The sequence below is a fragment of the Arachis hypogaea genome, chromosome 5 (assembly GCF_003086295.3).
Source record: "Arachis hypogaea cultivar Tifrunner chromosome 5, arahy.Tifrunner.gnm2.J5K5, whole genome shotgun sequence".
Taxonomy (NCBI): Eukaryota; Viridiplantae; Streptophyta; class Magnoliopsida; order Fabales; family Fabaceae; genus Arachis; species Arachis hypogaea.
Window position 1 is genome coordinate 74,744,745 of NC_092040.1, and position 5,310 is coordinate 74,750,054.

Below are 5,310 nucleotides of genomic sequence, written 5' to 3' on the forward strand. Positions count from 1 at the left end.
TAAGGTTTGTGGTTTTGTGGTTGGGTTTGCTGGTTTCCCCACCCAAAGTTTGGGTGGTTTTTCCAGCCTGGGTTGTAAGTGTTGGAATGTGGATCATATGGTTGCCTTTGTTGATTCCCCACATAGTTGGCCTCTTCCCAATCACCTCCTTCAGTGCTTACTTCCTCTTGATCTTGTGTGTGTATTGCAGCCACTTGATTTGTTTTTAAATTCCTGGTGAGCTCTGCTAGTTGCTTGGCAAACACCTTGTTTTGGGCTAGAATTGTATCAACATGGTTCAGCTCCATGACTCCCTTAGTGTTGTGTCTTTCTGAAGCATAATAGTACTCATTCTCAGCCACTGTCTCAATCACTTCAATGGCTTCTTCCACAGTCTTTTTCCTGTTCAATGAACCTCCTGATGAATGGTCTACAGCTTTCCTTGATTCATAAGAAAGTCCATCATAAAAAATATGCAATTGCACCCAGTCATGGAACATGTCTGGTGGGCATTTCCTTGTCAAATCCTTGAACCTCTCCCATGCCTCGTAGAGAGTTTCACCATCTTGTTGTCTAAAAGTTTGAACCTCAGATCGAAGCCTATTGACCTTTTGTGGGGGGTAGAAACGTGCCAGAAACTTGCTTTCCACCTCATCCCAGGTTGTTAGGCTCCCCCTTGGGAATGATTCTAGCCACTTAGCTGCCTTGTCCCTAAGTGAAAATGGGAACAAGAGCAGTTTATAGGCATCTTCCTGGACTTCATTGGACTTCACAGTGTCGCAAATTCTCAGGAATTTTGTGAGATGTTGGTTTGGATCTTCATTAGCACTCCCACCAAATGAACAATGATCCTCCACCAGTGATATTAGCTGTGGTTTGAGTTCAAAATTGTTGGCCTGAATGGGTGGTTTCTGAATGCTGCTACCACAATTCCCAGAGGTTGGGTTTATGTATGAACCAAGAACCCTCCTCTCGGGAATGGCATTGTTTCCATCAGCTCTCTCATGGTTGTGAACTTCTCCATCCATGTTGAGATCTAGAGCTTCCTCAAAATTGTCCTCAGATTCTCCTTCAGATTCTTCTTCTCTCAGTACTCTCTTCCCTCTTGCTTCCCTTCTAAGTTTATGAAGGGTCCTCTCTGGTTCGGTATATGGAGGAGTTGATGTCTCTCCTCTCCTACCTATCATACAAGAACACAGCACAGGCAACAAACAAGTGAAATACTCTTGGTTAAATGAAAGAGTATGGTTAGAGCAGTTGAGGAATTAATTCAAATAGTTAGTGGGTCAGTGAGTTAGTTGCTTGAATTTAAAGGCATAAAGAAAGAAAGCAAGTAACAGAGTGCAGAAATTAAAATTCAACAAGTAACTTGAACTGAATTAACAAAACAAGAAAAATGCTCAATCTAGTTAACTTCCAATTTGAGAATTGTCAATCGAAAACCAATCCCCGGCAACGGCGCCATAAACTTGATAGCTATGATTTTAGGAAATTGCACAATCGGCAAAAATTCCTTCCGGCAAGTGCACCGGTTATCGTCAAGTAAAAACTCACAATAGAGTGAGGTCGAATCCCACAAGGATTGGTTGAGTAAGCAATTCGGATTAGAAGTGTGTTCTAGTTGAGCGGAATCAAGATTTAGATGAGAATTGCGGAATGTTAAATTGCATGAATTAAAGAGCGAGAAGCTAAATTGCTGAAATTAAAAAGGGATCGGGGTGATTGCATGAATTTAATTGTAGAATGTAAAGAGAAAGTGGTAGATCAGAAATGGGAAATTCATTGGGTTTCAGGAGATATTGAGATCTCCGAATCAAAACATTTTTATCCCTTCCTCAACCAATGCATTCATTGAATTTTGCTTGACAATCTTATATGATTGGATCCCAATCCCTTGGCTCACCAATTCTCTCTAAAAACAAACAAATTCCCAATCCCTTGGTTTAAATGTTCATAAGAAGAGATGATGCTCGATCACTGATTATACCACACAGTTTCATGAACCACAATTTGGTAGGATTACATGTCACAATATCCATCCAAACCCCAATCCAATTCACTGTGAGAAAGCTTCTCTAGCATGAATCCTCCATTCCTTTCCCAAGGTTCCGAAGGATTCCAATTATGGATAGTTTTCTTCCCAAGACAACTAACCAATGGAATTAGATCGAGAAGCTTTCTAACAAAATTCAAGAGAAAAGATTGAAGAAGAAGATAAAAACTATTATTGATTCATTGAATTACAATAGAGCTCCCTAACCCAATGAAAGGGGGTTTAGTGAGTCATAGCTCTGAATTCAATTACACAAAGTATGAAAAGTAGCAAATGATCTAAAAGTTCCCTAAAAACTTAAATTCTATCCTCTTTATACACTTTCTAAATTGAGCTTCTGTTGTGTTTCTTGGGCTTTGAGGCCTTTCCTTGATTTCCTTTTGCTTTGGGTTTATGATCCATAATCCTGATGAGGTTGCTGATCCAATTCTGTAACATTCATTGAGCCAACTTAGTGATAATCAAGTAATGACACATGACTCAACAAATTGAAATTCCAGACTCATCAATTCTTCAGGCCCAATTCCATAAACCATGATATTCAATTGGGTTTCATACCAGAGTACGTTTAAGTTAATGTTTGTGCTCAAATGCTAACTTAAACTGCAATATCTTTGGCCCAGAAACCTTTTCAAATAGTGGCGTTTAAGTTGCAGTTTAAGCTTCAGTTTAAGGTTAAACTGAAGCTTAAACGTGGAAATGGAAGAAAACAACCCTGGAGGGTAAAATAGTCGAACACGTTTAAGCTTCAGTTTAAGGTTAAACTGAAGCTTAAACGTGGAAATGGAAGAAGGCAACCCTGGAGGGTAACGTAGTCGAACACGTTTAAGCTTCAGTTTAACCTTAAACTGAAGCTTAAACGTGGAAATGGAAGAAAGCAATCCTGGAGGGTGGAATGGTCAAACACATTTAAGCTTCAGTTTATGGTTAAACTGAAGCTTAAACGTGGGAATGAAGAAAGCAACCCTGGAGGAGAATTTGGTCGAACACGTTTAAGCTTCAGTTTATGGTTAAACTGAAGCTTAAACGTGGGAATGAAGAAAGCAACCCTGGAGTAGAAAAATAGTCGAACACGTTTAAGCTCCAGTTTAAGGTTAAACTGGAGCTTAAACGTGGGAATGCTCCCTGGTGCATTTCTCATTTCTGGCGTTTAACTTCCAGTTTAAGGTTAAACTGGAGGTTAAACGCCAGTTTCAGCTTTTCTCAGCCTTCATGATTTTGGCGTTTAAGCTCCAGTTTAAGCTTAAACTGGAGCTTAAACGCCACTTCCCAGCATTATATGGCTTGACAGTTTAAGTTCCAGTTTAAGCTTAAACTGGAACTTAAACTCCACATGTGATATTCAAGCTTCCTTTATTGATTTTGTTGCTTCCTTGCCTAGCCTCTTCTTCCCTGAAATCATCCAAACAACTGCATCAAAGTCTTGCAAAATTTCCTGAGAATTCTTCCATTAATAGCATTCAAGTAATATAACTAAAAACTCATGGAATTTGCATCAAAATCATACTGTTTGGATGGTTCATTGCTTTGTTATTCATTTAACCATTCTTGGTTACTTTAAGCTCAAGAAAGTGCATAAAACAACTAAAACTAACAAAAAAATGCTAGTGAAACTAGCCTAAGATGCCTTGGCATCAAGTGTCATGAGGTACAGATACAATGTCCAAAGATCCTATTAATAGTGAGCTAGTAACCTAGGGTATACAGAAATGAGTAAATGACGTAAAAATCCACTTCCGGGGTCCACTTAGTGTGTGCTTGGGCTGAGCATTGAAGCTTTCATGTGTAGAGACTTTTTCTGGAGTTAAACGCCAGCTTTTATGCCAGTTTGGGCGTTTAACTCCAATTTTTATGCCAGTTCCAGCGTTAAACGCTGGGAATTCTGAAGCTGATTTGCAACGCCGGTTTGGGCCATCAAATCTCGGGCAAAGTATGGACTATTATACATTGCTGGAAAGCCCAGGCTGTCTACTTTTCAACGCCATTGAGAGCGCGCCAATTGGGCTTCTGTAGCTCCAGAAAACCCACTTCGAGTGCAGGGAGGTCAGAATCCAACAGCATCTGCAGTCCTTTTCAGCCTCTGAATCAGATTTTTGCTCAGGACCCTCAATTTCAGCCAGAAAATACCTGAAATCACAGAAAAACACACAAACTCATAGTAAAGTCCAGAAAAGTGAGTTTTAACTAAAAACTAACAAAAATATACTAAAAACTAACTAAAATATACTAAAAACATACTAAAAACAATGCCAAAAAGCGTATAAATTATCCGCTCATCACAACACCAAACTTAAATTGTTGCTTGTCCCCAAGAAACTGAAAATCAAAATAGAATAAAAAGAAGAGAATATACTATAGACTCCAAAATATCAAAGAAACTTAGCTCCAATTAGATGAGCGGGACTAGTAGCTTTTTGCTTCTGAACAGTTTTGGCATCTCACTCTATCCTTTGAGGTTTAGAATGATTGGCATCCATAGGAACTCAGAACTCAGATAGTGTTATTGATTCTCCTAGTTAAGTATAATGATTCTTGAACATAGCTACTTTCTGAGTCTTGGCTGTGGCCCAAAGCACTCTGTCTTCCAGTATTACCACCGGATACATACATGCCACAGACACATAATTGGGTGAACCTTTTCAGATTGTGACTCAGCTTTGCTAGAGTCCCCAATTAGAGGTGTCCAGAGTTCTTAAGCATACTCTTTTTGCCTTGGATCACAACTTTATTTCTTTCCTTTTCTTTTTCTCTTTCTTTTCTTTCTTTCTTTTTGATTCACTGCTTTTTCTTGCTTCAAGAATCAAATTGATGATTTTTCAGATCCTCAATAACAGTTCTCCTTTTCCATCATTCTTTCAAGAGCCAACAATTTTAACATTCTTAAAACAACAAATTCAAAAGACATATGCACTGTTCAAGCATTCATTCAGAAAACAAAAAGTATTGTCACCACATCAAACTAATTCAACTAGTTTCAAAGATGAATTCAAAATCCTGTACTTCTTGTTCTTTTGTGATTAAAGCATTTTTCATTTAAGAGAGGTGATGGATTCATAGGACATTCATAGCTTTAAGGCATAGACACTAAGATACTAATGATCATGTAATAAGACACAAACATAGATAAACATAAGCATAAAAATTCGAAAAATAAAAAATAAAGAACAAGGAGATTAAAGAACGGGTCCACCTTAGTGATGGCGGCTTGTTCTTCCTCTTGAAGATCTTATGGAGTGCTTGAGCTCCTCAATGTCTCTTCCTTGCCTTTGTTGCTCCTC

The 5,310-nt window shown here is 38.6% G+C and overlaps 1 non-coding gene across 1 annotated transcript; it reads left to right on the top strand.

Moving 5' to 3' along the window:
- The first annotated feature begins 477 nt into the window (after positions 1–477).
- Positions 478–581, top strand: LOC112804887 (small nucleolar RNA R71). Its single transcript, XR_003203505.1, has one exon. It is a non-coding gene; the product is annotated as a small nucleolar RNA R71 (small nucleolar RNA).
- Positions 582–5,310: the final 4,729 nt, after the last annotated feature.